The sequence below is a fragment of the Hibiscus syriacus genome, unplaced genomic scaffold (genome assembly GCF_006381635.1).
Source record: "Hibiscus syriacus cultivar Baekdansim isolate YM2019G1 unplaced genomic scaffold, ASM638163v2 tig00112293_pilon, whole genome shotgun sequence".
NCBI classification, from domain to species: Eukaryota; Viridiplantae; Streptophyta; class Magnoliopsida; order Malvales; family Malvaceae; genus Hibiscus; species Hibiscus syriacus.
In genome coordinates, this window is record NW_024063296.1 from 1,880,875 (window position 1) to 1,893,177 (window position 12,303).

General features: G+C 37.5%; 1 pseudogene; it reads left to right on the forward strand.

The window, feature by feature from the left end:
• The first annotated feature begins 3,234 nt into the window (after positions 1 to 3,234).
• Positions 3,235 to 11,695, forward strand: LOC120177586 (annotated as a pseudogene).
• Positions 11,696 to 12,303: the final 608 nt, after the last annotated feature.

Sequence of the window (12,303 nt, forward strand, 5' to 3'; positions counted from 1 at the left end):
TTTCATGCCCAATCCACCATTTTGTACCAGAAGTTTAATCGTATCCCATCGAACCAATGCCAAGCTATTCGATCATTCCTTAGCATTCCACACAAATCTCCTTATCATTTTCTCTATAGTATCACATACCCAAGCTTTGAGCAAACAAGTTCTTCAAATTTCTATCACAATTTTATAGAAGAATACCTTAGTTTTCTCTTCACTTACTCAATGGCCGGAGCTAGCCCAGAAAAGTTCCATAGTTCTCCGTATAACTGCAGCTTGGTATAGGAAGGCTTCTGAGAAAATAATCAAATCGTCAACCAAAAAAAAAAACAAATGCGATATTTCACGGCAATTGCGAGATAGATGAATATGCTTCCAGGCTCTTTCTTTAAAACGTTTATTTATTGCATGGAAAAGACGTTCCATACATAGGACAAATAAGTAAGGATAGGGATCACCCTGACAAATTCCCCTTGTCGGATTAAAACTTTCCGATATGATGCCATTGCATAACTGTGTAAAAACTGTAGTAACACACTGCATAATCCATCTGATAACCTGTTCGAAATCCCCACTCCAACTAAAGTTTCCTCGATGAAGTCCCATTCTAGCCGATCATAATCTTCCTCCAAGTCCACTTTGATAGCCATCCAAGCCTTCAATCTGGACTTGATATTCATCGAGTGAATCACTTCTTGCGTAAGAATTATGTTATCAGTTATGTTCCTCCCCGGTACAAAGCTTGATTGATTAGGAGCTACCCAGTCCGGAAGAAACTGCTTTAGGCGATTAACCAATAACTTGATTATTATTTTATACGGTATCGTGCATAAACTTATAGGCTGGAACTGAGAAATTCTTTCTGGTACCTCAATCTTAGGAATCACCACCAACAAAGTCTTGTTTGCCTATTCATGGAGGATATCATTCTCCAAAAAATCAGTCATGAATTGCAGCAAGCTTTCTGCCAAAACGCTCCAATTTTTTTTTTTTTTGAAAAAACACCGCCTGATATCCGTCTATTCCCAGAGCCTTAAGGGACTCCATCATGAAGACTGTTTGACACACCTCCTCAATACTCACCTCACAGATCAGAGCATTTAATCTACTTGCTTCAAGCTGTCGACCCCCCCTGAAATTGCACTTGGGGAAGCTGCTCGATTTTTAGAAGTGAATAACCCACGGAAAAAATTAACAACATGTCTTTGAAGCAAATCCTGGTCATCACACTATTGCCCATAATCCAACTGTAGCATCATGATAGAGTTTCGCCATCTTCTACTCAAATTTATGGTGTGGAAATACCGAGTATTACAATCACCATTGGCAACCCACTTGCTTCTAGATTCTTGGTACAAGAGGTGTTCTTCTTGCTCAAGTACCAAATCTAACTCTTTCTTGAGTTCTTCCTATAGATCCATAAGAAACGGGGAATCCGGATGCCCAAGGGCCTTTTCAATACCACGGATAGGAGCCAGAAGGAGAGTTTTCCTTTTACCGATATGGTCAAACACCTCCGTATTCCATTTGCTACTATCTTCCTGCAAGTTTAAAAGATTATCGAAAATAGGAGCAGATTTATTCCAACACCTCTCCAAGAAATTCCCAAAATCAGGATGACCATTCCAAGCTGCCACAAACCAGAACGGTCGATTCAAAACTTTAGGCCCACTTCCTCAGTCATAAGCAAGATAGGTCTATGAACCGATCCAACCTTCTGTAAATGAAAAACTTCTGCCTTACCAAACGTCTCCATCTATTTCTCATTGCACATACATCGATCCAAGCGTTGGTATAAATCTCCACGTTACCAAGTGAAGCTTGGCCTATTGAACCTCATATCCACAAGACCAGAATCAAAAAGAAAATTATTGAAGAGAGAGCACACCCATGACATTTTACGAGAACCTCTTTGTCGTTCGCTAGAGCTAGCAATGGAGTTAAAATCCTCACCAAGAACCCAGGGAATGTTTGAATCCATGTCCAACGCTCTAATTTGATTCCAAACAAGGCTTCATTTATAACCATTATGACTGGCATACACAAACGTTATAAAGAATCTAGCATTATTCATCTTATCAACACAATATCCATGGATGAATTGATTCGACACTAAAAAGATATCCATACAAATCATCTGCTTCATAGCACTCAAATGCCACCCGAAAAGCCATTCGCCTCCACTCTAAATGAGGAGTTAAAGCCTGCTTTTTGAATGAAACTATCGGCTTGATCCCCACTCACCCTTGGTTCCATAATAGAAAATATATTCAGTTTCTGATTCTTCAAAACAAATCTGAAATATCGATTAAAAACAAGGCCCAACACGCCCTATGTATTCCAAAATATTACTCTAACCACATAAATAAATGAGAAAAAAAGCAAACCAAGATCAACATCCACGATCTGCCTCCTGCTCACTTTCAAAAGATGAATTTTCTCTCCAATGCACCTTATCTTCTACTGTTTGGTGAGCACTATCCTTTCTTTTGCCGGAGCTTGAACCTACTTTGGTCAGCTCATTAGATAACATATTCACCCAATCTGCAAGTAAAGGCTTACTTGGATGTAATCCCTCTCGCAAAGTAATCTGGGCTTGCTTGTAATCTGGGCTGCTGGTTGAGTTGTTTGAGCTTCAATTAGGCCCTGTAAAAGTGTAATTAAGGTTATAATAATAATAATAATTTTTTTTGTAGTCCCGGACAAAAACGGGTATCTACAGCTATTGCGCTTATTGCTTAATCTCTCTGTGTTTATCTATTTTCATGAATTTATGTCGAAATCGATTCTTCAAGTGTTATGAATTTGAGCAAAATAATGGCAGTAAATCATAAATCAAAAGAAAAACATAATAATGTTAGATATTGATTTAAATTCTATTTAAATATTAAGTTGGATTTTTTAATTATACTGATTGAAGATTTCTTAGAATCATTTGGGAGACATTGAGTTTTGATATATTTATATATCGGGTTTTTTTACAGGGGATTATTTGTTTTATCTCGTGTAGCTAGATAAGACTTAACTACATTAAATCTTGTGTCTTGCATGTTCCATTTTACTCTGATATTGCTTTAGTTATTTTTCGCTTAAAAATTTCTAACAATAAAAGCACAAAATTTTGTCTTGCAGTGTCTTGTCGCATAGTGATATTTTCAGACTGGATCAAACATAATTCGAGTCACTATGTTTAGCAAGGAATATTTTGATAAATGAGTTGTTAATATTGTATATTTCTCCTTCTTCCTTTATTTTGCTTCCCTTCTTTGTTGCTTCAAGGATTAAGATGTTCCTTTTCTTTATAATGCTTTTATCTTGCATGAAAAAGACAACAGTAGCTTACAACAAGGACCCTTGCCCCAATAAGCTGCATTTGGGTATTGGTGTATATCCAGGGGTGAGCTTTTGTTACTTCTGCCAATTTAATGATATTTCTCACCCACATTGACCACTGCAAGTATACTTCCAGATAGATATTTATCATATCGAGTTGCTATACTTATCCATGCATTTCAAGATTTTGGCATGCTTCCAGAGAATGTGTTTTTCCATCATGTGTTATTGTCTTTGCACTCCAATCGGTAGGCTTGGTCCTATAACCCGCTTCTCACCAGTAAGATGAAGCCGTGATATGGTTGCAAGGTTGGATCTTTCAGGTATATTAATAAGTCGAATAAGCATCTTACCTTAGCATTCAGTTGTATTAGGCTGTTCATGACAGGTGGGAAACTGCTATAATCATGGATTAATGTTAGTATAAAGTAAAGTTCATGAGCATTTCCGTATATCACATTGCTCGTTTTTCTCCGGAAATAATTTTCTGGATGGGATTTGTTTGTAGTATGACAGGAGGGAAAATGTCATACGTTAAATGTCGTTAGACGAGTGGAGCAGACTCTAGCTAATGATCTGTAAGCGTTTTACTCTTGTTTTTGCCGTCATAACTTTGTTTAAGCCGGGACTCGTGACTGAATAATTTATCTAATGTTCAGGTCAGCTGATAAGGATCTTCCTATATCAGGAATGCCAGAATTTAATAAATTAAGTGCCGAGTTAATATTTAGCTCAGGCAAGTAAAGAAATACTATCCTGGTTTGAAGTTCACTAGAACAATTTTTAGTTTCTTTGAGCTCTGATTTTAGTTGAAGTCGTTTTTCTGTTGTTGGCAACTTATATCGTTGTTTGGAAAAGCTCTGCCATCGAGGAAAGTAGAGTGACTACCGTTCAATGTGTGTCTGGTTGTGGCTCACTGAGGCTTGGAGCTGAACTATTAACAAAGCATTACCACCAAGTAAATGACATCATGTCATATTCGTTTATCATTATTATCGGACTGTCTAACCTCACTGTCCACCTTCTTTTGCAGCAAGTGGCTTACCTTCCTGACCCAACATATGGAAATCATCCAAATCTGTTATCTGCAGCAGGGCTAACTTTGAAGACTTACCGTTATCTTATCATGACCTGAAAACACATGGACTAGATTTTCAAGGTCTACTTCATTTTGAACATCTTCTATTCGTCGAAGCTTATTATGTGTCTAAATTCGGGTCCTGATTACTTCATTGTTCTCATTGATTTAGATAATTCATCTTGGTGTTGATAGGCCTTATGGAAGACCTTGGCTTGGCCTTAACCTGAGCCATTGTGCTTTTCCACGCAAGTGGTCATAATCCTACCGGTGTGTTATGTTTCCGGGTCAAATAAGAGAGAATTTTAGGGATTTAAGAAGTGTAGAGAGAAATAGATACAGAAAACTTGTAATTCATTTAATACCCTTAAAGGATTGGTACACATTATTTATACTCAGTACCAGCTGTCATAACAGCAATCTAACAAAATAACCGTTTGAAGATGACTCACCCTCCAAACATCTCTCCTAAAATGATTCTATCCAGCAAGCCCAACATAGAAGCCCACCTGAACTCATATGGATTGAGTATTAAAACCCATTATCCTTTCCTCTGCCCAAGTTTTCAATACCGTCTCATACTCTTCCTTCTTTCCCCGATTCCAATCCCCAATTCCTCAGATAGGATCTCAATCCCTAGCTTCCCTCTCAATCCCTAACTTCATTCGATCTTCCCCTAATTGCTGCTGTGATTTCCCAATTCTTCCCTTCACCATTTCCCCCAAATCAACACTATCCAACCCTAACTTTCCTGTCATCATAACAATACCCCATTCTCCAGGCGATTCTTGTCCCCAAGGATCGAAGTGAGGAAATTGTTGTCTCAGTATGGTATAATCCTCCCATGTTGCTTCATTTGATCCCATATTTGTCCATTGAATGAGCAGTTGAATGACTGCTCAATTCTGTCTTGTACCACTCGCTGATCAAAAACTAGGGTTGGATAAATCTTCAGTGATCATAACAATACCCCATTCTCCAGGCGATTCTTGTCCCCAAGGATCGAAGTGAGGAAATTGTTGTCTCAGTATGGTATAATCCTCCCATGTTGCTTCATTTGATCCCATATTTGTCCATTGAATGAGCAGTTGAATGACTGCTCAATTCTGTCTTGTAACCACTCGCTGATCAAAAACTAGGGTTGGATAAATCTTCAGTTGTCCATCCGAAGCGACCTCTGGAGGATCGATCGAGATAAGTCCTTTGTTTCCTACTTTCTTCTTAAGTAAACTGACATGGAAAACTGGATGTATCTTTGAATTTGTTGGCAGCTCCAGTTTATAAGCAACCTGACCCACTCTCTGTTGTATCTTGTAGCGTCCAAAATAGCGAGCAGCAAGCTTCAAATTTCGTCTTAGGGCTAGTGATGTTTGTCTGTATGGCTGGAGCTTCAGGTAAACTTCATCACCAATTTGAAATTCCCTGTCTGTTCGATGTTTGTCACTCATTTGCTTCATTCTATTGGTAGCTTTAAGTAATTTCTCTCGTAGTAATGCATTTAACTGTTCCCTGTGCTGCATAACATTCTGCACTGCCTCCACTCTAGAATCTGTTGTCCATGTCACATTAGGAGCTTTATATCCATATAAAGCTTCAAATGGTATCATTTGAAGAGCAGAGTGGTAATTAGTATTGTACCACCACTCAGCTTGAGCTAACCATTTGGACCAAGTCTTTGGTTTCAAAAAACACATACACCTCAAATATTGTTCTAAACACTGATTCAACCTCTCTGTCTGGCCATCTGTCTTAGGATGATAGGCAGTACTAAATAAAGTAGTTGACCCCAATTGCTTCATTAATTCTTGCCAAAACAGACTAGTAAAAGACTTATCCCTATCAGATATAGCCACCTTAGGAGGACCATGTAACTTGTAAACCTGATCAAGATAAACTCTAGCAACCTCCACTACTGTATAAGGATGAGATATTGGCATAAAATGAGCATATTTAGTGAATTTATCAATCACCACCAAAATGCAATTATATTTTGTTGAAACTGGCAAAACTTCAATGAAGTCTATTGTAATCACTTCCCAAGCATTGTTTGGAACTGCAATAGGCTGTAATAATCCTGGTTTAGAAACATGTTCTATTTTTGTTCTCTGACACACATCACACTGCTGTATATGTTCCTAAACTTGAACTTTCATCCTTGGCCAGAAAAAATAAGACTTAATTTTCTGATAAGTAGCTTGAATGCCTGAGTGACCTCCTTGTGGTGAATCATGCAAATCCTCAATTATATTCTGCCTCAAATCCCCTCTACTGCCCACATAAATTCTATTTTTGAAATACAAAATTCCTTTCAATAATTTCCAGTCCTGTAATTCATCTGGATTAATAACCAGAATAGGAATTTCTTCTTGGGTTATAACATCTTCTTCATAACTCTTTTCAATATCTTGTACCCAAGTAGGAGTTATAACAGTAACTCCCATTTGAACAAACTCATCAGAATCCATTTGCTGTCTAGAGAGTGCATCTGCAGCTTTGTTAGATTTACCCTTTATGTACTGAATAATATAATCCAACCCCAATAACTTTGTAAGTCCCTTCTTCTGGATAGTTGTAGTTAACTTCTGATCAAGTAAGTGTTTTAAGGATTCATGGTATGTTTTAATGACAAAAGATCCACTCTCCAAATAATGCCTCCAATGTGAAACTGCCATCAAAATGGCCAAATACTCCTTCTCATAAATTGAAAGATCTGCATGCTTAGGACCCAGAGCTTTACTCAAATATGCTATAGGCCTCCCTGTTTGAGAAAGAACAGCTCCAATCCCTTTAGAACTAGCATCAGTTTCCAGAAAAATTTTCTGCTCAAAATTAGGCAAAGCCAACACAGGAGAATTACACATAACTTTCTTTAGCTTTTCAAAAGCTGTTATGGCTTCCTTTGACCAACAAAACCCATCATTTTTCAACATATTAGTTAAGGGCTTACTCAGTTCTCCATATCCTCTTATGAATTTCCTATAGTAACCAGTTAATCCCAAAAATCCTCTTAAAGCTTTCAAATTCTTAGGCAAGGGCCACTGTTGCATAGCTTTAATTTTGTTAGGATCTGTTGCCACCCCATCAGCTGATATTAAATGCCCTAGATATTCCACTTGTTGCTGTCCAAAGAGGCACTTACTCCTTTTAGCATATAACCTGTTTTTCAACAGAACCTCCAATACAATTCTTAAATGTTGTTTATGCTCTGCCAAGCTAGGACTATAAATCAATATATCATCAAAAAATACAAGAACAAACTTCCTTAAATATGCTCCAAACAAGTCATTCATTAAAGCTTTAAAAGTAGCTGGAGCATTAGTAAGACCAAAAGGCATTACTTTAAACTCATAGTGTCCTTGATGAGTCCTAAAAGCAGTTTTATGAATTTCTTCCTCCTTTGCCAATATCCCGACCTCAAATCAATTTTTGAAAAGAACACAGCCCCATTCAATTCATCTAACAAATCCTCCACTATAGGAATAGGAAACTTATTTTTTTACTGTAGCAGAATTAAGTTTCCTATAATCCACACAAAATCTCCAAGTTCCATCTTTCTTCTTTATAAGTAAACATGGAGAAGCAAAAGGGCTTTTACTCACCTGAATAATAGAGGAGGACATCATTTCACCTGAATAATAGAGGAGGACATCATTTCAGTAATTGTTTCTCAACTTCAGCCTTATGATGATGAGCAAATCTATAAGGTCTCAGGTTTACTGGTGGTGTCCCCTGTTTAAGGATAATTGCATGATGCCTACTAGGAGGCATTCCCCTTGTTCTCAAAAACTTCTTTAAACTCTTCTAGGAGTTCTTGTAATGGTAGACGAACTAAGTTATCTTCCACTTCAGCACTTAGCAAATAAAGCTCCCCACTTAGTTCAGTCTTTTTATATGCTAACTTTTGTAGTTTTTCTCCGTGATGGATCTGAGTAGGGCAGTTTTTGAGACCCTTTTAAACCACAGTTTCTCCATCTTTCTCAAAACTGATGGTTTTAGTTTTAAAATCCATCATTATAGGGCTAAATACTTCCATCCAATCTACCCCCAAGACCATATCACTACCTCCCAGAGATAACACTCTAAAATCATGCTGAAAATCATAACCCTACATCTTTCAACTCACCTTATTGCTTCTAGCCGTACTAAACAGTTTCTCCCCATTAGCTACTGTAATAACTAATGGCTGGGTATGCACCAATTCAACCCCTTCTTTGGCCCATTGAGGAGTTACAAAACTATGAGTGCTACCACTGTCAATTAGCACATTAATAGGTTTTCCCTTGATAAAACCTTGAATCCTCAAAGTAGTATGTCCCACGCTCCCTGTAATTGCATTGATAGAAATTTCCAGAATTTCTTTAGCTTGATCTTCTACCTCTCTATTCTCTTCTTCTGTTAAACCCTGTACAACAGAATCAATAGGTTTCTCTTCCTCCATACAATTCAGCTGTCTAACTTTGCACTGATGCCCTGGAACAAATTTTTCTCCACATTTAAAGCACAAATTGTTGGCTCTCCTGTATTCCAACAGATTCTGTTTTTGATTAGTATTAGGAGGAACTGACTTAGGTAAAAAACTCCTATTGCCACTGTTTTGTTGACTGTTTGAAGGAGTATAAGACAAAAATTTACTAGGAGATTTATACTTCTTTCCTTCAATCTCATTAGCTAACTCATATAGTTTAGCTTGCCTATAAGCTTCAGCTAAGTTCTTAGGCTCCAACACTTTCACCTTATGTTTTAATTCCTCCTTCAGACCACTAATAAAGCTGGACACAAAATAATTCTCCCCCAACTGCATGTTCTGTTGCAACAAATAAGGCCTTAATTCTTCAAACTTTTCTTGATACTCCTCCACACTCCCCTTCTGCATCAACTTATTAAATTCTTCAATAATATCAGAATAATTTCTATCACAAAATCTGTGATACAAATCAGCCTCAAATTCATACCATGTCACTTTATTCTTCTGCATAATGTACCCATCAAACCACGTCTCCACCTTCCCAACTAAATACATAGCAGCTATTTCCAGTTTCTGCTCCTCATGTATTCCGAACAGATTAAAAATTTCTGACATTTCCTGACCCAATCCCTCGGATTATTGCCTTCAAACAATGGTAATTCCACTTTTGGTCTAGGTAATACAGAACTAGGATTCCCAAAAGGGTTTTTACAATAGTTTCTAGTATCAACATGCTCATCTCCTCCCCCCTTACTCTCACTAGAACTACCCATAAGCTTCTCTTCTTGCATATTTTGATTAAAAATTTGAGGTCCAGTAAACCCCACAGGTTTAGCAGCTAATATCCCCGGTTCATTAGTTTGAAAAGTATACTTCTCATGGTCACTAAGAACCGTAATCAAACATGGTTGTTTACCTCCATTTTTGTTCTGTTTTTCAGCTACTATTGGTTGACTCTTCACTGACTGAGGTGAATCTTTCTCCTCAGCTGCTTGATTGACCAGCTATAGGATCCTCTGTAAATACCCCTTGTTTTCAGTCATTCCATCCTCCAATGGTTGAATCCTCCCTTCTAGCTCTTCTTTCTGCTCCGCCCACCAAGAAGGTAAAGTCTCCTCCTAAGCCTCCACTGCTGATTGTTCTGGTACTTCAGTGAGTCCAGTTTTTTTCATTTTTCTTGTCTTTCCCAGCGTGAAAAATTGCTTTTGGATCACTAAAAATCAGCTCTGATTACCAATTTGTTATGTTTCCGGGTCAAATAAGAGAGAATTTTAGGGATTTAAGAAGTGTAAAGAGAAATAGATACAAAAAACTTGTAATTCATTCATATATAACCCTTAAAGGATTGGTACACATTATTTATACTCAGTACCAACTGTCATAACAACAATCTAACAAAATAACCGTTTGAAGATGACTCACCCTCCAAACATCTCTCCTAAAATGATTCTATCCAGCAAGCCCAACATAGAAGCTCACCTGAACTCATATGGGTTGAGTATTAAAACCCATTATCCTTTCCTCTGCCCAAGTTTTCAATACCGTTTCATACTCTTCCTTCTTTCCCCGATTCCAATCCCCAATTCCTCAGATAGGATCTCAATCCCTAACTTCATTCGATCTTCCCCTAATTGCTGTTGTGATTTCCCAATTCTTCCCTTCACCATTTCCCCCAAATCAACACTATCCAACCCTAACTTTCCTGTCATCATAACACGGTGTTGATCCAACTTGTGAGCAGTGGGAACAGATCAGGCGGTTAGTTAGACTGAGAGGCTTATTCCCTTTCTTTGACTGTGCTTATCAGGTAAGAAGGTATTAAATCTATATGGCTTTTGGTTTTCTACCTGAACCTTGTTTAGTGATCAATGAACTGTGCCTGAAGGGTCTAGTAAGCGGAAATCTAGATGCCAATGCACAGTCCATTCGCATGTTTTCTTGTGATGGCAGTGAATGCCTTGTGGCTCAATCGTATTCGAAAAACATGGGACTCTACGGAGAACGCATCGGGTCCATTAGCATTGTAAGATACTTCGGCTAAACTCCCAATAGTTAACATCTATCTCCACAATTCACCACGTCCACGCACATGGTCACATCTATCTCCATGTTTAGGTATGCAAAACAGCTAATGTGGCAAGACGGGTTGAGAGCCAGCTCAGACTGATCATAAGACCCTTTTATTCTAACCCGCCCATTCATGGTGCAGCCATTGTTACTGCCATTCTGAAGGATAGGTAGTAGTACATTGGATTCTTTTTCTAGTAGCATTATGAACTGTATTGATTATTAGAAACTATGATCCATAGTCATCTTCAGTTTATCAGGTGTTTTGGAACTTTCCGATCTCGTTAATTCTTTACCTATAGTGGGAATTGTACGAAGAATGGACTACCGGATTGAAGGCAATGAGTGATCGATTTGTCCGAGTACGCTGTCAACTCTACGAATCTTTATGCAAAAGAGGTATTCCCTTTACGTAGTTTATAAATCCATCTCAAAGCTCCATTGCTGATTCGACATATATCTTCTTTTTTGGGACAGGAACTTTGGGTGACTGGAGCCATATTATAAAGCAGGTCGGAATGTATACGTTCACCGGATTGAACGAGGATCAAATTGACTTTCTGATTGAAGAACACCACATCTACATGTCATCCGATGGGTAAAAAATCTCAATCTACTCCTTTACCGTGTTCGCTAAAATCTTGGTGAATTGGTTCGGTCGTAAACGATGAACTTTGTTTCAGGAGGATTAGCATTGGGGCCCAAGTTCAAAGGCAGTTCCATATCTTGCAGATGCAATACATGATGCAGTTAGTCGTGGACTTTAGCCTAGACTTCATGAATTGGCTGCATTTTATTCTCCGTCTGTTTTATGCAACTACAATTGTGATTATAAATTAAATTTGTTAAAAGTTTATGTTATCCATTTTTTTATAGAAATTATTATTCAGATTTTGTTTGAAATCGGTACGATTTTTTTGATGCATTCATTTAATTAAAAATAAACACAGAGATAACATCACAAGAGTCCAAAGGAACAAGTGTAAGGCCCAAACCAAACAAAAAATCATAAATAAAAAAACTCTTTAAAATCCAAAAATATAATATATGGAAATTCTCATTCTTTTAATCTTAAAATTGTTCCATTTTTTTAATTTAATACGTATTTTTTTTGGTTAAGTAACATGTTCTTATATTGTTATGCAACTTTTTATAATGAATAAATTTGATTGAGTTTAAGAAATTCACAACAAATGAACATTCTTTCAAATACCACTAGCCATCCTCAACACGAAGGAACAATTTCGTGGACAAACTCGACATTTTCAAACGAAGTGTCAAATCATCAAAAAATGATTAGACTTCCTCAACGGGAAGGAATAGATTGCTTGTATCATTTGAGTTTGCTTCTCTTAAAGAAAAATTTCATCATTTT